The 22,337-nt window shown below is 39.8% G+C and overlaps 1 long non-coding RNA gene across 2 annotated transcripts in view; it reads left to right on the top strand.

Annotated features, from left to right (window-relative positions):
* Positions 1–20,729, top strand: part of LOC105465725 (uncharacterized) — a 38,880-nt gene extending 18,151 nt beyond the window's left edge. Inside the window, exons 4-5 of one of the 2 annotated variants that reach the window (XR_977750.3) lie at positions 13,110–13,216; positions 18,666–20,729. This is a non-coding gene — a long non-coding RNA (uncharacterized lncRNA). Of the gene's footprint in view, positions 1–13,109; positions 13,217–16,983; positions 17,470–18,665 lie in introns of those variants that run through there. The other variant, XR_977751.3, reaches the window with a different exon arrangement.
* Positions 20,730–22,337: the final 1,608 nt, after the last annotated feature.

Below are 22,337 nucleotides of genomic sequence, written 5' to 3'. Positions count from 1 at the left end.
CGTAATCCCAGCACTTTGGGAGGCCCAGACAGGTGGATCACAAGGTCAGGAGATAGAGACCATCCTGGCTAACACGGTGAAATCCCGTCTCTACTAAAAATACAAAAAAATTAGCCGGGCATGGTGGGTGCCTGTAGTCCCAGCTACTCGGGAGGCAGAGGCAGGAGAATGGCGTGAACCCGGGAGGCAGAGCTTGCAGTGAGCCTAGATGACACCACTGCACTCCAGCCTGGGTGACAGAGCGAGACTCCATCTCAAATAAATAAATAAAAAGGAATTTTCCCAAACAAAGATTCAAGAGATAATTCTTTAGTAAAGAGATAACTTAATGGCTTTAGTTTCATGGACTAATTTATCTTAAATTATGAAGATTACAGAATAAGACATTTTTAGGGCCATTTCACATAGATGAATCAAAAATTCAATCTTGAGAAGTACGAACAAAAGCAAAAATTAAATGTTATTCCAGAGAAACATATTTCGAGTCTTACCCTACCGTATTGGTTGCTCAGGGTTGCATAGGTATAAAGCAGGATGAAAATTTTATTTAAAGAAGTTTTACCAGCATGATTTATACAGTAACATGGCCATCTATGGAAGGAGCATCGCTCTGGGGTTAGGTTGCCTGGATTCATATTCAGGCTCTATAATTGCCTAGGTGCACACCTCAAGCAACCTGCTTAATCTCTCCCAGTTCCCTCATACAGAAAAAAGTGTAAAATAATATCTACTTCCAAGGATTATTGTGTGCGTTAAAAAGCTAGTGTAGACTGGGCACGGTGCCTCACATCTGTAATCCCATCATTTTGGGAGGCCGAGGCGGGTGGATCACGAGGTCAGGAGATCGAGACCATCCTGGCTAACATGGTGAAACCCCATCTCTACTAAAAATATAAAAAATCAGCCGGGCTTGGTGGCGGCACCTGTAGTCCCAGCTACTCGGGAGGCTGAGGCAGGAGAATGGCATGAACCCAGGAGGTGGAGCTTGCAGTGAGCCGAGATTGAGCCTCTGCACTCCAGCCTGGGCGACAGAGCGAGACTCCGTCTCAAAAAAAAAAAAAAAAAAAAAGCTAGTGTATAAAGTGTTTAGAACAGTCTGGTGCATACTAAATGCTCAATAAATATTGAGTTGCTGTTATTGTTTTTATTAGTGCTAAGTAAGTAGGTCATCAATAATATATATTCATGGACTGTGAATACTTTAGAAGACACTGGATTTTCCAAAGGAAAAATATGACTTACCAAGAAGATTATGATGCAGTGGAAGAAGAAAGAAAAATACAAATATAACTGATAAAAACAAAAATGTAAATAGTACAATAAAGTCTAAGTGGAATAATGTAAACAAATGTTACAAGTGTTAATAATTATTATAATTACCCCACTACTATCCATTAGTGATCAATAATTTAGTAAATTGTGCGTAAGTTCACACTTTTACTGTCAAGACAATGGATTTTTTAAAACAGGTGGCTGTAAAATTCTAAGTAACTTTGAATCCAAACAACATATTTTAAAAGCAACTACTGATTACTTAGTATGAAAAAAGAACATTTACCTCAAACAGTAGCTAACATATCTTCATAAAACACTCAACCCATTCCTTTTAAAACAGGGATGCCAGCATTGTTAATCTTGTTCTACACATTCTAGTCAATGCAATAAGACATGAAATGGAAATAAGAGTTATAGGTATTATCATTCATAAATGATGCTATGGTCTACTTAGAACTTTCAGGGAATACATTGAAAAACTATTATAATAGAACTAATAAGAAAGTCACCTAATATGATCGAAAACAAAGCCCATACCCCTAAAATCAGTACCTTCTTAAATAATGCCAGCAATAGCAGTAAATGTAAGGATAAACAGATTCTTTTCATAATTGCAGTTTAAAAAAATGTTAAATGCCGAGAAATAACTTAGAAAAGGGTAGGACTTCTGTATTTCCCCACCTCACACACACACAAAACACCTGCAACAACTTATTGAGAGACAAAAGAAAACTTGAATAAAGTTCATATACCATATTCTTAGATGAGAGACTAAGTATTATCAAAATACCTACTTTCTGTGCATTCATTTATCATTTCCAGTCAATTATAATAAAAACATCAGTGAAGTTTTCTCAAAGTTGGCAAGGTGATTATAGTGTCCTCTGGAAGGATAAGGCCAGATTTCACTTGGATTTAAGGAAATTAGAAAACATGTCTTATATATCCAAGCTTATGAAGCAAGGGTCATGCACATACATATATGAATAAGAAAAGCCCAGAAGAAAATTATTTTAGGCATGTTTATCTCTGGATGATGGGATTATGGGTAGATTTTTGCTGTTGTTGTCCTCCTGCATTTGACAAAATCTTTACAGTAACTACTCTATCTATCTATCTATCTATCTTTTGTTTGTTTGTTTTTGTTTTTGAGATGGAGTTTCACTCTGCTTGCCCAGGCTGGAGTGCAGTGCCACATTCTCAGTTCACTGCAACCTCTGCCTCTCAGGTTGAAGCGATTCTCCTGCCTCAGCCTCCCAAGTAGCTGGGACTACAGGCACCCACCACCACGCCCAGCTAATTTTTGTATTTTTGGTAGAGACAGGATTTCACCGTGTTAGCCAGGATGGTCTCGAACTACTGACCTCAGGAGATGAACCCTCCTCGGCCTCCCAAAGTGCTGGGATTACAGGCGTGAACTACTGCACCCAACCTACTTATCGATTTTAGAATTAGAGATAATATACCTTTTTAAAAGAAAAAAGGAAATGAAAAAAATAAAGGAATAGCTTGGACTTTGCAAGCAAAGATGATAATTTTGCCATGATCAGTAAAAACTGTACTGATCCACTGAAAATCCACTTATGAGGCCTTTAAGCATATCATTATTAAATCGTGTGTTAAGACGAGGTAATCACACAGGTATAATCTATTAAACTTGTTAATTATTAACTTGTTAATCTGTTTTTGTTAACTATTAGCCTGTTAATTATTTATTTAAAAAAAAAAAAACATTTAATGCCCTCTACCAGAATTTGGCAATCAAGAAGAAGAAAATGACTAGAAATGGGAAAACCACTGAGGTGTGCAAAAACTGAAGATGCCTTTTGAGGAGAAGAATGCACGTGGGTAGTTGAGGCACAAGAGAGCACTCGGGCAGACAATGAGATGTGAGGTGGCTGCCAATGAGAAAGAAGAGATTTTGCGGAGTCTGTGCTAGCCCTGGGTCAAGATTCTCAAGGTTCCTTACTCAATTTGAATCCATTTTACAAAGATTGAGAGAAGTCGCCTGTGACCGCAGCACACTATCAGATGCTGTAATGGCCACAAAAGCAATGTGAAACAGGGTCCTTGGCTGGGTGCAGTGGCTCACGCCTGTAATCCCAACACTTTGGGAGGCTGAGGCAGGCAGATCACCTGAGGTCAGGAGTTCGAGCCCAGGCTGGCCAGCATGGTGAAACCCCATCTCCACTAAAAATAAAAAATTAGCTGGGTGTGGTGGCACATGCCTGTAGTCCCAGCTACTTGGGAGGCTGAGGCAGGAGACTCACTTGAACCCAAGGGGCCGAGGTTGCAGTGAGCCGAGATCATACCACTGCACTCCAGCCTGGGTGACAGAGTGAGACTCTGCCTCAAGGAAAAAAAAAACACAAACCATGGCCCTTGCTCTCCAGGACCTTTCAGTCTGGTTGTGAAGGCAAGATAACACATGAACAATTTGAAAACAAGACAAAAGAATAAATAGATTAAGTGCCCATATGAGAGGCTCAGAGAATTGGTCTAATAGAAGGCCATTGAAGGATAAAATTTAGGGGCCAGAGTAGAAAGAGGAATGTTCATGCCCCAGGAAACATGTTGTGACTTGTAAGTTCAGCCCTACATCCTCCATTCCCTCTTTGATGTTGCACAAGAATCACAAGTCCTATAGGCAAGCCTGTCTCCAAACTAGAAGTCAGCCCTTAGAAATAGCCCATCTATTGAACAATAGCTTGGTCTCAAATTACATTTGTCTTTTTCTTATATCAAGGATTAATCATACCACTTTTCCCTGACACCACCCTTATATTTTCTAAATTCATCAAGCTGATATACCAAGATGTTTTTATACTAAAGAGAATTTATCCAAGCTGTGATAGTATAAGGGACTTGAGAGAAACCTTGGTCTAAACAGCTTTGAATCGCATACAAAAAAACAATGTGGGCGATGATCCAGTATGAGAGCATGCTTTTCACATAGACTACTCTTGAGATCCACGTCAATATCAGATTGCATCAAAAATTTCAAAGGGGATTGGATTATCCTGTTGTCTTTGATTGAGATTCAGAGGCAAATGGAATTCAGGGTGAGATATAAAGAGATAAGGCCTTTGTTTTTGAAGAGATACCAAGGCCTTAAAGTGCTCAGAGATCATTCCACCAGAGAGGAGTTCAAATTACGAAGGAATTTAGCCTAACGCACACAATTCCATTGGATACCACAGATAAACATGACATATAACAACCAGTAGTAGGTTGACGTAATAAAATCACAGTACAACTCATTACTTCAAGTTTTTTGTTATGTCATATGAAAACCAAAAATCTGTAGGAATTGGTGCATTTTTTTTTTACAATGAATTACTTTAATCATCCGGGATATTTTTGGACCATAATGAAATATAAGCCAGAGTTGGAATTTGTGCATTCCCTGCATAGAGGTACTTGGTCTCGTATTCTGTCCTTGTATCAGGCAAGAACACTGAACATAAAACACACTTAAAATGCACTTCAGCTTCTTTGGTAGAATTTCTTTGGCACCTGTTAAATTTTAAAGGGCTCTGTGAAAAGCATTTTCTTAACCATCCACTGGCTCTTGATTCATTCATGTGCATAGAAACGCTCTGAAAGTTTAAAATTGAGAGTGCATTACTTACCAAAAATTTTTCTCTGGCATTTGTTCTCACACGTCCTTGTTACAGGCCTATTCATAAGTGAACAGCCTATTTGGAATCCTTATGGTCCAGAATGATGAAGATCTCATACTGTCAGTTGTTTGGATAAATAAATATGATTGGATCTCATCATGCATTTATAATAAATTTTATGTCAAGTCCATGGTAATTTAGGTTCCAATTCTAAATAGTGGAAACTGAATCTTACAGCTCTGTCCGTGTGATTGAAATAACCAGATCTCCATTCACTCTGTTATTTCAATCACTTATTCACTGATGAGTTTCGCTGAACAGATAATTGTGCAGACAAAAGACAAAATGTTGATAAAATTCAAAGTACCAAACTACATGCCTCAGAAAAGTTGACGGCTTATACAGGGTTGCTTAAAACCATACACAACAGCCGACAATCCTCCCCAATGGGCCGCACCCTTCACTCTTGGGCATCATTATATAAATTACCCTTTCCTAAAATGCTCTTCTCTTCTTCACCTGCTGATCGCTTCAGGAGCCACCACCTCCAGGATGTTTTCTCTGATTGTGAGATGCAGAGACTGAGCTCCTGAACACTTTCTTTCTTTCTTTCTTTTTTTTTTTTTGAGATGGAGTCTCACTCTGTCACCCAGGATGGAGTGCAGTGGCGCAATCTTGGCTCACTGCAAACTCCACCTCCTGGGTTCAAGCAAGTCTCCTGCCTCAACCTCCCGAGTAACTGGGACTACAGGCACTGCCACCACACTTGGCTAATTTTTGTAGTTTTGGTTGAGATGGGGTTTCACTATGTTGGCCAGGCTGGTCTCAAACTCCTGACCTCAAGTGATCCTCCCACCTCGGCCTCCCAAAGTTCTGGGATTACAGGTGTGAGCCACCACACTTGGCCCCTGAACACTTTCCAAATCACAGTGCACCGTAAGAAAACGCTCCTGAGGAATTAGGCAGCTTGGATTCAATCGCAGCGAGTTGTTTGTTAATTGCATGATCCTAGACAAGTTCTCTCAACTTTAGTTTCCTCATGTGTAAAATGGAGTAATAACATTGCTTACCTCATTGGGCTGCTGAGAAGATTAAAAGAAGCAATGCTTATACAAAATAGCAGAGGTACCCGGCACAGAGAGACGTTCACTGAAGATTAGCCCATGGATATTCAGTTAGATCCACCATTTTTCCTTTAATACATTTAAGGTATTTATTTAGGCTAGGGACTTATTTTGATAGCTTGCATTGGTTCTATATATTATTAATATTTCTTTAGAAATTCATGTAATCTAAATGCACTTGTTAAACTGTTGAAAATGATTTTATAATGAATGGGGCCAAATTACTATTTCAGACAAGCCCATCTCCAATTTTATCAAGAAAATGAGTGAGAATATAGGCTTTGGGACACAGAAAGCAGATTTCCCCCACCCCTGGGAATACATCAATTCTGTAATTTAAATTTCTCATGCCTGGCTGTAACTATGTAGCCTTCATGACCAAAAAGAATGATAGCATATCTTATTTCCAGATATTCAAGCCTATTCAGTAGGAAGAGGTAGAATGATTGGTCATCAAAAGCTATTAACAAATAATGTAACTGTTGAAGATTTTTTTAAAATCATGCACATCCGATTTTTATTTCTCCTTTTCTATATATTGTTTTGATTTTTCTCACAGCCTGACAGTTCTTTAAAATAAAAAATAAAAAACAAAAGGCTTGGGGGAGTATCACGCAGGAAATAATCACAAAAGAAAATTCAGCCTCCTTGCTATGAGAGCTTTAGGATTACAGAATCTGAATGTCCTTCCTGATAATGGCTGACAAACTGCTGAGTCAGAAAATGTTAAAAAGCAAACAAAAACAGAAATTAATCTTAGTGAGAATATTGAGTTACAAGGACAAAGAGAAAAAAAAATCTAAAAATGTTCCAAGAAGAAAAAAACATGGGTAACCTAAAAGAACAAAAGTCAGTTTGTCATCACATTTTATATAAACAAGCACTACATAACAAAGAAATTGCTTCAAAAAGAGAAGAGAAAACTCTCTTGAACCCAGAATCCCATAACCAGAGAAAACATCAATCTAGAATGCAGAAAACATAAAGATATTGTTACACATGCAATGATTTATAATCCTTACCACCAGGATGTCTATTCCAGTGGAAAAAATTAAAACTACAAAAGAGGAATTTAAAAAGAAATGACATGGTGCAAGAGGAGGAGGGAGGAAAAAAACAACCTAACCCAGTTAACCCTAAATTATTTATGAGAACATAGCTATGAAGTTTATTACAATTATTAAGAAATAAGTAATAAGAAACAGAACCATAGGGTTTAAAAATTAGAAAATTCAAAATGATTTCAGTAAATACAGAAAATGGGGGAGGAGAGAGAAAAGTAAAAGCATGCTACTGGTTTGGTCATGTTCAGGAGAAAGAGGAAGTTATAGATTCAGATAAACTCTCAATGTTGATTAAAATACTGTAGATAGATTTTACTATGTTTGCTAAAATTGTAAAGATGGGTAGGCCAGACTCATGTGGGCAGCTTCCACATTACCAGCTACCACAAGAAAAGTCTATCCAAGTGACCCAGCCGCTCTACTTTGAGGAACTCAGCCTCAGAAATCCTGCATGTGTGCACAAAGATATGTATATAGTTAGCATTGTGGAAACCAGTTCATGTATTCTTCTAAATGGAATTGGTTTACAGGGTATGCATTCCTTAGCATAGAACACTATGTAACCATTAAAAAGATTGAAGTAGATTGATTAATACAGACATGTGAAGATATATTGTTATAAAAAAAAATGTGCCAAAGAAAGTATGTATACCGTGATCTCAATTTATGAAATTAAAAAACTCAACATGTATGTATATATGCACATTTGTGTTTATAATGCCTAGAAAAAGTATAGTAAGCAAAACAAATGAAGGAAAATAATTGAGGATATATAGCAAAGGAGGATTTTAAAATTTTACTATATACAATTTTGTATTTTGGATATTTTCTATAATATAATGTATTACTTCTGTAATTTCACAAACACTAATAGAGTTGTCAAGTACCTGAGATGGGGACAGTCTCACTCAACAAAAAAATGTCCTCTTTCAAACCATGACATGACTTAAATTTGTTGTCAGCTTATATTCTGTGAAATGTGGTATTTATCTCTGAATAGATAAGGGTCTTTTCAAGTAAACTTTCCATCTGGACACAACAGCTAAAAAACTGCTAAAGGGAGAGAAGCAGATACAGATTGTCAGGGCAGCAGTTATTTTACCTTTGGGAACTGAAACTATTTTTACTCAAAAAGAAAGTTTGCAGAGACAGCATTTTCACATTAGACTTCATAACGCTACACAAAACAAATAATTTGCAATGGAAAACATATAATAAAGTGGGTGCATATCGGTTGCCCTAGAAAAACAACCCAAAGACAACAATAGCCAGTCTGTCTATCGGTCTCTTTCTCTCCACATTTATCAAACTTGTATTTTGTGACTAGATAAAAGGTTTTAGAGTTGAAAATGACATCATCTGGGCCTTCAAGGAGCTGAAGGAAGCGTGCAAGATGGACGCACCTAAGGGGTTACTCATAGAACAATTTGGGAAATTTTGTCATCGAGAGAAATAATACAAAGTACATTCTGACTTGGCTACTTCATAGGCTATGCAGTTTTGAGCAAGTTACGCCTCAATTTCCTCATTTATAAAATAGGTATCATGATTATACTCCTTCCTAACTGTTCTGGGGACTAAATGAGGTAACACAGAAAATCCGCGCACAAAGTAAGCAGTCAGTAAAAGTTAGCTACTATTATTTGGGGAAGTTATTCAGACTCTCTGGAATTGAAACTTTATTATGGGATCCTGGTCAGGTTACTACATGGAATCTTAGTTTCCTCATCCAAAATTGGTAGAGTAACTTTATCAGAGGCTACCAGGCAGAAAGAATGAGATAATGTGTGTGAAAAATTTAGATCAGCAATTGGCACCTAAGAATTCCATTAATGTAAGTCATTATCTCTATCAAAATGCTTCAAAAAGAAGAAAGGAAATAACAACTAACTCTTCCTAAGAGTGACAAAGAACAGATAGCAGGAGAGCTGGTCTTGAATAATTAGCAGGAGTGCTCCAAGCTGGTGTGGTGAAAGAAGGATGTAGGAAGCAAAGAAAACAGCATGTGCAAACTGGTGGAGAATTTAATCATGATGATCATGATAGTGGTAATAATAATAATAATAATAATAATAATACAGCCTGTTCAGAGAAAATAAGAGGAGATGTCCTATAGGCCCTAGGAAATATGAACTGGACTTCAACTGAGAAGTTAAGAGCCACAGAACTTTATGAATACTTATGGAACTATTAAAGAAATTAGAATGGGGCTGAAGTGTGCAGTGTGAGCTGACCATAAATCGATCCCCTAGAAAAACAACATCAAAGGGTGGGAGAAACTAGCAAAGGAAGCCCAAGAAGAAAGCTTAGAGAGGCTGGTGAAATAAAAGAGGCGGAGAAAGAAGAGCGTTTCAATAAGGAGGGACTGGTCAACCGTGTCAAATGTTGCATAAATGTCAAGTAGGATAACAAGAGAAAGCGAGGCCATTGAACTGGCCACTTGGGAGGATGCTGGTCAGAGAGTATTTTTAATTGAGTAATGTTGGTGGAAGCCAGACAGTATTGGGTTGAGGAATTAATGAGATGTAAAGACACTAAGTATAGACCAAGTGTAGACTTCTTTCAAGAAGTTTAGTGATTAAAAAAAAAAACAAAGTGAAAGAAACCATAGTCTTTTAGCCTCATCAAAACTAGAAGATGAATTCTTAAATGTCCATGAGCATAATTCACATTTGGCAAAAGGGGTAAACTTCCCAAGATATTTTAAAAAAACTAAAAAGTAGAAAACTACGGGGAGAAAACAAAGAAGAAAAAGAACTTACTACTTTGCTTGAATGGGATTAGAGGATTAAGGTGAAGGATGGGTGGAGCAGAAAATCGAAAAACAGCAAACTTGAAATGACTCAGAAATTAAGATTTTAAAAAAGAGGAAAGAGGAGAATAAGGAATCTTATGGATTTGTTGAAAGAGCAAGAGGCAGGCATAGACTACCACAAATGAAAGTGATCAAAACAAAACCACTCCTCTCTGTCCCTCAGACTGAGCTGGGGTATAGTAAATCCAGAAAACATAGTCCTGATTAGAATTCTGTCTCCTGTGTGCTAAAGAAGCCTTAGCTACAAGTCATGGGCAAATTACTAAGTACAAAGGCCTACGTTGGCAGCTGTAGTGGTTTATCTCTAGTTGCAGGTATGGTTCCCTCTACCCAGGGGCTGCAGGTATGGTTCCCTCTACTCAGGGGCAGACTCTAGGTCCTTCCCTTGGAATATTTGCCCACCTAAGGCAGTTTACCAAAAATTAGACCTGGCCTGAACATCAGCATGAGAAATTTGGGAGAAATATTTGAAAAGACTGTAATATGAATGATTGGATTTTTGAATAAAAGAGAATATTGGATGAGTTTTTTTTTTTTTCCTAGCATATCTAGAAAAATCTGCCTTGAAATGTTTACATTAGCTCTTGAACCATAGGCCAGTGCTTTTAGAAAATGTGATCAGTCAAGAGGTCAGGCATTCGAGACCAGCCTGGCCAACATGGTGAAACCCCACCTCGACTAAAAATGCAAAAATTAGCCTGGTATAATGGCAGGCGCCTGTAGTACCAGCTACTTGAGAGGCTGAGGCAGAAGAATTGCTTGAACCCAGGAGGCAGAAGTTGCAATGAGCTGAGATCACTCAACTGCACTCCAGCCTGGGCAACAGAGCGAGACTCCATCTCAAAAAAAAAAAAAAAAAAGAAAGAAAGAAAAAAAATGTGGTCAGTCGCTTTGCTCTGCGTGGTTCTCTGTTTCCACATCTGTAGAATAAGGAAGATTAGATTAGTTTTAAGTCCTTCCAGCTCTGTTATGAAATTGAATGATTCTCTCCTTTACATTTCTTTCATTTTCACAAGCATATCTGTCCCTGGTTTAATACTAATGTCCTATCTTCCTAACCAGATTGTTAGCCCCAATTTTGTTTTAGTTTCCTTCTTTTGTCTAAAAGGAGTCAGAAAGTGTGTTAAAAGATAAGACCGTCTTAGGACACCCTGGGTGAGGCCAGTTTTTGTCCAATCAGGAGGCTTTTATGTGGAAAACACCCCTTAACCAGGCTAAGCCTACTGGTTTGAGATAAACATTTGATGAAACATTCAGTAAAGAAGAACTGGATCTTACATGAAGAAATTAATGCCTACGCCCCAGTGCAATAGTTAATTCCTCCCTGAAACATTTTCTTATTGTTATGTAAACATAACCTAAGTGGGTTTGTTAGTGATAATTAGAAACATTCTCTTAGCCTAGTGACTTGGGGAAGAATAAAAGGAGATGGGAATTATTAAGATGGGATATACAGGCAACGGGGGAAGGGCTAGTTCGCATGGCACAACCAAATATATCTTTTGTAGGCCAAAGACTCTGAGAAATTATTTTTGTACCTGCTCTCTATTTCTATTTCTATTCTGGTTACTAAGTGGACAGATGACTTCTCAGCCTCTCTTTGAGTACTTTTTTCTTTGTGTGTGTAAGTATATATGTCAGAATACCTTTTGCATCTTGAACGCAAATGTGGACAAAATGCATTTCTAAGTTAAAATAACATTTAAATTGTGAATACACAATTTTTAGAGCAGAGAACATTGTCTTTTTAGTACAGTTTCATGTCTTCTCTCCGTATTCTATTTGACTAACCTATTTAGTAAAATAGCCAAGATCCTCCTTCTGAGTTAGCCAAGAGCCTGACTGCCAAAATCTCCTGAAGACCCATAAAGATATCCTTCTTGAGCTGAATCCTTGGCAGCTCTGAACAAAAGAGAATCACAAAGATATTTTTTTCTATAACAGTTCAAACAGAAAGAGATCTAAGGATTTTGCTCCTGATCAAACTCATAGCAAAGGAATATAAGGCCTTATCCAGGACCTCACAGTTTGGTAAATTATATCTAATTTCAGTGTTTGTGAGATGGCTGATGCCTGTGTCAACCCCATATGAGACTTGGTGGGTCCAACGAGAGGCGAGGGGTGAATTATCCAGGTTAACAAGGGCCTGGTGGGGTGGCCATGTTTCTGACTTGGGACACTCAGAGATCTGCACAATCCATGGTGAGGGTACCCTGGAGCTCCATGAGCCAGCACTTTTTTTTTTTTTTTTTTTTTTGAGACGGAGTTTCGCTCTTGTTGCCCAGACTGGAGTGCAATGGCGTGATGTCGGTTCATCACAACCTCTGCCTCCTGGGTTCAAGCAATTCTCCTGCCTCAGCCTCCCAAGTAGCTGGGATGACAGGCATGTGCCACCACACCCGGCTAATTTTGTATTTTTAGTAGAGACGGGGTTTCTCCATGTTGGTCACGCTGGTCTTGAACTCCTGACCTCAGGTGATCCGCCCGCCTCAGCCTCCCAAAGTGCTGGGATTACAGGCATGAGCCACCATGCCCGAGAAGCCAGCACTCTTTAAAGGAAGAGCTGCCGGGTCTGAGATGAGGCCTTCCTCAGCAGAGCCGGCTCTTTCCAATCCATATGGACCACTCTGCCTTTCCCTGCCCTTTCAGAAAAATTTCATGTTTAACCAGCACTGCAGGTAAAAAACAAAAAGCCAGCTTAAGAGAGGGCAGTGCTCTAACAAACCTGCTGAATTTTCAATTCTGGCCAAGATTTTCATGTTTGTTTTGCCTCTGACTTGATAGGAAATGTTAAGCCATCAACAGAACAGCTTGGTGACTTGGTTTACCTCTCCAGGAAAACATTTGCCTACTCCTCAAGGTTGTGAAATAAAATGGCCTCAGGGTGTTATGAACTTCCACATTTGCATAATCTTTTCTCTAGCATTTAAAGTTTGTGGAACTAAACCAGATGGAGACCTGCAGCAAAATCCGAATTCAAATGAACCAGGTGGAAGCAAGTTAGCACTATCGTGTTGTGAATGAGGCTGCTCCAAACTAAGTTATGTGAGCAAAGAAGAGCAGCCTGCACCCCTTCTGTGAGATGCAGCAGTTTCTGGTGGAGTTTTTGTTTGTTATGCTTGTTGAGTGAATCTCTAACAGAACACACTTGGGTGACCACTGTGAGACAAAACGAGTTTAGGCTTTAATTATTCTATATTCTGATTAGGGGAAACAGTGTGAATCCAAGAAGATGTCATTGAGTGCAAACACAGTCCTGGAGCTGGGCCCGTTGGGCGTCAACCTCAGGAGCTATTAATCTACATGCTTCAATTTGTAAGTATGCAGGAGACTGAGTCAGTAGAAAAAAAAATAATTTTAAACATCTGTGGTATTCTTTCTGTTCCAGATTAATTATACTGCTTGTTTGTTGATGCTGACCAGAATTTTCAATCCTCTGATGCTATGCTTGGAACGTCATAAGTATTTTTCTATGTGTTTATCACTTGCGTCCCATGAAACTTTATCTCTGTCACAGTCTGTCTTTCATAATTTATTTTAGGTCCCGGTTTTGTTCTTTTGCTCACCTGCCTTAGACTTCTTGTTTTTGCTTTTATACTGAGCAATATGCAACTCTTTCTCATTGAGTACTTATTATTACTTTTAAGAGACACCTTGTTAACACACAGCCCCACGTACACACACATCATTCAATCAAAATGATGATATAAATGAAAATCCAAATGTGCTGTTTAATCAACTGGAGAGGTTGGTAATTATTTTCAATCAGCTAGGATTGCTCTGCTAGCTCAAAGAATTATTAATAAGAGCCATATTTGTTAATAAATTGTGAGCAGCCCTTCTCCGTGAGTGGGGGCAGGTATCAGGGAAGGCTATTTCAGAAGCTGCTGTCCAGCCTCACATTATACCCTAAAAAGCCAAGCCCCTCCTTCTGAGCTAGCCAAGAGCCCAACTGCTAACATTTCCATCCTAACATCCATAAAGATACCTTTCTTGAACTAAATCCTTGGCAGCTCTAAACAGAAGAGAATCACAAAGATATTTCTTTCTAAAATAGCCCAATTTGAAAATGAGACATGGGCAGGCCCTTTGCTGTTTGTAAGGCAACCATAACCCCTACCCCTTCTCCCAGTCAGCTTTTGGGGTCACCCGTCCTTGTCTTGTTTTCCTACCATCAATACCCAACAGTGTCTTGTGACTTCTGTGGCCCCAAGATGACCAAAGAGCTCCTGTTTGAGGACCCAAGCTCCCTCCCCTCACTCTTCGCCCCGACAACTTCTCCTCAAACCCCAGCCTATTTCCAGGCTCTTCCTTTCCTCTTTGCCAAACACCTGAGATCTCAGGTCGCTTTGGGTCTCTTTCTAACCTTGCCACAATCCATTCTGTTCCCTGGGGTTTTCTGTCTTCAGGCTGAGGAGAGTGAGGCCGCCTGTGCTTCTGCTCACTTCCTTCCTCCTTCTCATGATAAGCCTACAGCTCTTTTCGTTTCGTGGGTTTTACTGAGAATTACCAAAGAGGAAAAAAAATAACAAAATAATTCATATGGAAGAGATGTGACTGTATGAGAACTCCCATAATTGCTCAACTCAGCAATGAACATACACTTATCACTTTTTACATGGTGATCACTGCCCTCTAAGATCTAATATTTATTGTTTCTGGGCTACACTTAGATGATCCTGGAAGCTCCGTTGGCCACTCACTGCCGTTGGCATATAGCTCGCTAGCCTTTCCTTCTCTTAGCAAGGAGGACAAGATTAAAAGTGAGCAGTGCTCTCTCCTTGGCTAATTTTGTTTTGTTTTGTTTTGTTTTTTGAGATGGAGTCTCGCTCTGTCACCAGGCTGTAGTGCAGTGGTGCCATCTCGGCTCACTGCAACCTCTGCCTCGCGGGTTCAAGCGATTCTCTTGCCTCAGCCTCCTGAGTAGCTGGGACTACAGGTGTCTGCCACCACACCTGGCTAATTCTTGTATTTTTAGTAGAGACAGGGTTTAACCATGTTGGCCAGAATGGTCTCAATCTCTTGACCTTGTTATCTGCCTGCTACGTATGGCCTCCCAAAGTGCTGGGATTACAGGCGTGAGTCACTGCACCTGGCCGCTCCTTGGATAATTTTTATTTCTCTACAGCACCACACATATGGATAACGTATGTGTCAATGTTCGCCTATCTATAATGACATTAAGATGATAACATGAATTAAATTAACATATACACACACGCACAAGATCTAACTGTAATAATATTGAAATTATTTGACATTAAGACTATTTTGAAAACTTCGGATTCTGCTCATTTTCTCACACTGACTCTGCCTGCTTTCCTCCCACCATTGTGTTTTGACCAATGAGGTTTTCTGTGGGAATCAGATGGTTGAGCATCTGTCTAGTGATGTGCTTCCGAATCTGCTCTCTAGAAAGGACAGACATTGGATGGGTATCCCCTCCAAAAAAATTGTTTCTAAGCTAAAAGAACAGACAAACAAAAAAGTCTTGATTCATGATGTTTGACCGTTTCTATGATGTAAATAGTTCCACTATGGTCAATTTTATTGGCAGAATGATTTCAAACAACCAGCTGGCAAGAGCTCTTCCAAGCCAGTTGAAATGAGTTCTAGCACACCATCGATCCTTCCAGTCTTTTCCCTTATCAAAACTTCAGCTGTGCCTCATCTCCAAAGGACTGTTCTGGAATTGGTTGTCATTTGGAAAAGCAATATAATAAGCAAATTCCAGCAGTGTTAACAATTGAGTGAAAAATGCTTGATGTGTTAACCCTGCCAGGGGTGTCTGCCTGCAGGAAGCCCTCCACCTAATGGATGAAATCCAGTGTCAGAACTGCATGGGACCTCTGAGGCCCAGGGAGCAACCCTCAATGTCAATTCAGAGAGAAACAGGGGAAATCCCAGGCCAAATGCCTGGAAAGGAGCATACTGCTGAGCCAGGATGCCAAGGTGTATTATTGGGCAAGTTACTGAACCTCTCAGTGCCTTCATTCTCCGTTTGTAAAATGGAAATATTAAGATGGCATTTCATGGAATCTAAGCCGTCATTTAAAACACACCATTATGTTATGGTTCATTAAGAAATTTTAAAATGCTTCCCATTAAACTATGTCACACCATCAAAAGTAAGATACATTCTAAGTTCACAAATGCTAAAATGTGAGAGAAAAATGTTTTAGAATCCATGAATTACAGTAGAACCTTCCACATAGGGTTGTTGGAAAGATCAAATGAACTGCTATCTGTAAAGTGCTTAGCACGATGCCTGGCACATTACAGGAATGATGGAAAATTTTGCTCTTGTAGTATCTTTTTTTTTTTTTTTTTTTTTTTTTTTTTTTGAGATGGAGTCTCGCTCTGTCACCCAGGCTGGAGTGCAGTGGAGCAATCTCGGCTCACTGCAAGCTCTGCCTCCCGGGTTTATGCCATTCTCCTGCCTCAGCCTTCTGAGTAGCTGGGACCACAGGTGCCAGCCACCACGCCCGGCTGTTTTTTTGTAATTTTAGTAGAGACAGAGTTTCACCACCAGGATGGTCTCGATCTCCTGACCTCGTGATCTGCCCGCCTCAGCCTCCCAAAGTGCTGGGATTACAGGCGTGAGCCAATGCACCCAGCCTGCTCTTATAGTATCTTTATTATTACCAAGAGATTAATGAAAAGGAAAAAGAAATGCAAAATCTCTGATTCACAAATTAAAGCTTCCAATGTCCTCATAAGTGTGAATAAAAGTGGTCCTAAACTAACATTTTTCAAGCTATTTTTCTGATAGCCACATGGGCCTCAGGGACCGCAGCAGTAAAGAAGTAGAGTTGGAAGTAAGGGTGAGGTGAAGGCCAAGAGTGAGAAATTTTGTCACCTCACTCACAAACCAATCAATGCAGCTCCATTTGTACCAATTGAAGGTACTGGAGGTTGCATTTAATTGTGTTCCTATGCGTGTGTGTGTGTGTGTGTGTATACATAAAAGTTGTGCCCAGCCACCTTAACAAAACACTTGCACCCAGGTAGAGAGGGACCTGGGCAGCCACACAAAGGTGATTTTTCCCAATTGTAAACTAAAATCTCATTCAAATTCACAGATTCCTGGGTCGAGAAAGTGCTCTTCTTGGTCTGCGGGCAGGAACAGCTTCCTTCCCTTCCTTCCAGCAGCCTGCACTATCTTCTGTGACAATGGCCTCTGCCAGACCACGTCCATCACCCCAGGACATTTCTGTCTTAACTGGAGCTGTTTAAATTTTCAAGTACAATAAACAAGAACGCTGGCAAGAAATTTAAATATGATAGCAAAGTTTATACCCTCACCATTTCTCTAGTGGTTCCCTTAGCAACAGCTCTTACTTTTTACGACTCACCTTGGCTACACACTGCTTTTGCAATCGTTTGTTAGACTGATTTCCAAAACAGCTCAGATCCCTCTCAGAACTAAACATTCTAAGCAGGAGTTGAAGTGGAAAACATAAAACCTTTTTGAACAGAGGTTTAAAATGTCCTTAAAAGTCATCATAGCTTCCCAGGTCAATGGAAAAAAATATATATATGAAAAAATAATTGGGGCAAAACAAAGAAACTACAAAAAGCTGTTGCACTGCAATTCTGAGTATTTGATGAATGTATACAGAGATGAAGAATAATAGCTGAAAATTAAAATAGTTTTATTGGGGTATTATGAAAGTGGGAGATTAAAAAATAATATTATATTCTTGTTATATTTGCTTTTTATTAAAATGTCAAAACACCTCTCATGCATTCATTCAACAAACATTTATTGTACTCATAACTTGTGTTTACCTTTGTTTCCTCCACCTTCCCCTCATCTTTTCCTCATCTCGCCTATGCCTTCAGGTGTTTAATCAGTCCTTTAATATTTGCACCTGTGTGTATGCTTGCCCTCCCCATTCAGTCTCTTTGATGGCAATGGATTGTCTATTTTTTTTCCCTATAAACCTTCGCTACTTCTCTCCTGTGGATAGTATACTTGAGTTACATGAAACAAGTTCAAGTTTACAAGTTCAGCTAACATACCAGATGAAATACAGAAAAGGATCTTCATGCCTTCCCCCCCCCAGAGTTGGTGGTCTCCAAGAGAGTATAAAGAACAGCTGAACACCAGGGCCACCATTTTAAAAGGGATGCTGGTATTCATTTAGGATAAGAATGGGTGTATCAATCAAGGTTCAATGAGAGAAGCAGAACCACTGTGAGCAATGTAAAATAGGGATTCAAGTCTTAGCACTAGTATGGGAGCTAGTGGAAAAGTCTACATAAGGCTGTGGCTTCTGTGACTGGTATGGGCATGGAGTGGCTGTGGACCTGAGCCAAGAGGAAGGAAAGCTGGTTGTCAGTGCGGGAGTGCAAGGACAAACCAGAGCTTAAGAGAATAAACTGGGCCAAATGCGGTGGCTCATGCCTGTAATCCCAGCACTTTGGGAGGCCAAGGCGGGTGGATCACTTGAGGTCGGGAGTTCGAGGCCAGCCTGGCCAACATGGTGAAACCCCATCTCTATTAAAAATACAAAAATTAGCCTGGCATGGTGGCATGCACCTGTAATCCCAGTTACTTAGGAGGCTGAGGCACGAGAATCACTTGAACCCGGGAGGCAGAGGTTTTAGTGAGCTGAAATCACATCACTGCACTCCAGCCTGGGCAACAGAACAAGACTCCTTATTAGGAAAAAACAGAAAAAAGAGAAAGAGAGGGAGAGAATTAAATGGAACCCATGAGAACAAATTGGAATTCACATCTGTCTTTCATCCCCTTCAGCATCAGTGATGAGGACATCTGCATGGTAAAGCCAACACACTGTATCACGGAGCTGTGCATATATCAGGCTAGAGACTCAGAGAAGCCAAAGGAAGATCCATGGTTGCTGGAGGATCTGTGGTCTATCCATGGTTGCTGGAGGAGCTGTGGTCCATTCGTGGTTGCTGGAGGAGCTGTGGTCCATCCGTGGTTGCTGGAGGAGCTGTGGTCTTAGTGGTCCACAATGTGAGCTCATGATCATCATCAGTGTGCATGATCTGCCATTGCACCTACAGTTCTATATCCACCTTCAGTGGGCAAAATATGGCTGCTGCTTCACTTTCTTCTTCCAGATCTTGTTCAAATCTTTTTCGTGCCTAAAGGTAACCTGGAGCCACAACGAAAGTGATTACGAGAAATGGAGTTTAACTAAGATGACCCAGTACAAAGTCACACAACAGACATCTCCATTTCTCTCCATGAAATGAGTTTGTAGGAACAACAGCTATAATCATTCTAAACACAATTTAATCCTAGGCTTGGCACCAAATCTTAAGGTTCCGGAATTTCCGGAAGACTTGCTTAAGGGACTCATTCTCACATCTAAATTTGGGAATGGAGAAGTCAACTAAATGGGAGATCCTTATAGAAACAAGACAGAAAGGAAGGATTGGAGCTGGGAACTATTTGAAATTACACTAATGATCATGTCTTCTATTGAATAAAAAGCAACTACCAGTAATGTACTAAGGAGTTTTCCAAATTCCTAATCCTCTCTGTTCCCCTCCCCCCAACAAAAAAAAAAGAGAGAAAGATAAAAGTAGCAAGCTGCTCTTTGCATGAAGGAGTCATTCATGTATTCATTGACAAGAAGCAGCAGCCAAGCATGTACAGAGAACCTATCTAGCTAGTCAGGATGGCTGGGCACTGCGCTAATACAGTGTCCTACATGGGGACTGTCTTCAAGAAGATTGGAAAAAGGATCAGAATCCGTTCTCAGCATGTTTGAACAGAAAATTGCTATGCAACAGCCTCGCACCTAAGCAAAATGCTGGCCACTGGCCTTCAGCTTGGGCATGGCCCAGGGCAGGTGGAGGCAACTGACACCAAGGGCATTCTCTCAGAGACAAGACAGCCCCTGGAAACCCCACTACCAGATCTACCTGAGATCCTTAGATTAAAAATTATGTGCAAATAGCTATCAAAAAGTCAGAGAACACTCAACTAAAAGCATCATGATCATGATCATCATCACCATCATCATCATTGACATAACTCCTGCTACCCACACAATCTGCAAATAGCAAGACTTTTGTCCTTCTACACAGACATGGAGTCCAGCCAAATACCTCTGTGGCCTGAGGCATCTGCAGATCTGGACCCAGTCAACAGAGGTTGAGTGATTGGATGTGGGCCAGAAAATTCCTTACTTTTATTTCTTCCACTTGGTGGAATAAGAACACTGTGTTGTCTTGGTAAAACCCACTCCTGTGCTTCTTCCCTTTGCAAAAGGCAGGCTGGACATCATTATTTTGAAAACATGACATTTTTTGCATTTGTGAGTTGGGTTGGGTTTTGTTTTGCTGGTGTTGTTTCCCATATAATGATTATTCACATACACCTGACTAATCACTTGTCACATTAAAAGTCAAAGGCCTCCCATCAGGAATTTAGAGGATTTATTTTCTCCACCATGGAGTTCTCATCAGGACTGACCTGTTAGAACCAGCTCGATGGCCACAGCTGCTTGCATGCCCATGACTGCCACACAGTCCCTTTAATCACTTCTCAGAGTCCAGAGAGGTCCCTGGGGAGGCTGATTCCATTGCAGGATATTTATTTGAAGTAAATTCAGAAAATGGTGTCATCTCTTGCCATTTGGATGCAGAATATCGTAATAATATCTTTCCTATTTGTTCCAGTAAGATTCATTTGACTGTATCTGCTTTTATTCTAAACTAGCTGGTCGAAGTCTTGCCCTGCTGTGGATCACACATTTTCCCATGCAAGTTAATTGGTAATGCAAAAAATGTACCTTATAATGGATTTTTACTAGGCATTAAAAAAATATAATTGGCCAGGCACAGTGGCTCATGCCACTTTGGAAGGCAGAGGCAGGAGGATCGTTTGAGCCCAGGAGTTCAAGACCAGCCTGGGCAACATGATGAGACCCTGTCTCTATTTTACAAATAAAAAATAATAAAAACAAAATTTTTAAATACATAATCAAGCAAGAGCAGCTATATTGAAACATTCATATAAACTCTAGTCAATACATTTGGTTTCTCAGCTATTCCTCCACAGTGAAACATTTGGTATTAAATAAGTGTATGTTAAGTGGTAACAAATCTTCAACTTCAGTCATTTCAATATTTTACTAACCTCCAAGCAACTGACTTTTAAATTCATCTAATTTTTATTAATGATTATGATAATATATAAAATCATGTTCATCAGTACAAAATAGATACATTTAGCTCATCAGTATATGTTTATAAATTTTATAAAATATGAGTAAATTTTCACAGTATTTTCTGATGTGCCTTGTTAGAGAATAAAATTTATACTTTTGAAAAATTATATTTGGTTACTAGTCTTTCCCTCTAGTCTTATAATTCTCTGACAAAAAATACACCCTCTACAATAAAACATAAATATTCAGAATTTGAAAACACATGACAGTGAAGAATTGGTCACATTTACATTTATTAACTATAACAAAAATGTAATATCTACCATCACTAAGAACTTGCTGTATGCCAGGTGCTGTGCTAAACACATTATGTGGGTTATCTCCCTTAATCCTTATAAAACTCCTATGGGTGATTACTATGAGTATTAGACTCATTTCATACATAAATAACATACGCTGTAGAGAGGTAAAGTAAACATACAAGGCTACCCAGCTGGTAAGTGGTACAACTGGGATATCAGTCACAGGTCTGATTCTATAAAGTCTGAGCTCGTACCACACAAACTAGTGATCTTCAGTTTCAGGGGGATGGAGGGTTACAGAGTTCTCTGAGAAACTGGTTAAAGTTATGGGACCTCTAACGAGATGAATGCAACCCCCCCCCACATGTACACACACATTTTCACTGCAAACAGTTACACGGGTTTCTAGAACCCCCTAAAAACCATCCAGCGTTTCCTTGGTATCCGTAAGCCCTAAATTATGGCACTCCAATTTAAATATTTCCTTAAGTATTAAGGTGTAGGGATCTGATTGCTGACTATCTAAAGACATTGCTATACAAATGAAAATGTTCCATGAATGTGGAGAAAGAGTGACCCAGATACTTGGACACCTGAATGCTCTACCTGTGGTCAGAGCCAGCAAGTCAGAAAACAAGGAGCCCTGCCCTACAGGTGTCTGTGTTAGGTTCTTCCAGTTACTGCAAGAAATGAGGAAGAAGTGGTGGTTGTAAGAATACACACTGGAGAGGGAACCTCACAGAAATACGAACAAGCACTGTGGTAGGGCCAGACCTTTCTGAGCACGAAACTGGACAAGCAGATTGTGCAGGTCCAGAGACAATTCTCTGCCAGCAGCAGCAGGAGTATGTGGTAGGACCCTTGTAATCTGTCTCTGCTCATCCACCCGGTTCTCTTTCTTCTAAGTGACTTATTCTTTACTCCCGATTGTATGGTTCACACCTTGGGGACTCCCACATGGAAGTGCAACCTCTGAAT

This window comes from Macaca nemestrina, chromosome 5 (assembly GCF_043159975.1).
Source record: "Macaca nemestrina isolate mMacNem1 chromosome 5, mMacNem.hap1, whole genome shotgun sequence".
NCBI classification, from domain to species: domain Eukaryota; kingdom Metazoa; phylum Chordata; class Mammalia; order Primates; family Cercopithecidae; genus Macaca; species Macaca nemestrina.
The sequence above is the reverse complement of the archived record's forward strand: the minus strand, read 5'-3'. Positions and strand labels throughout refer to the sequence as shown.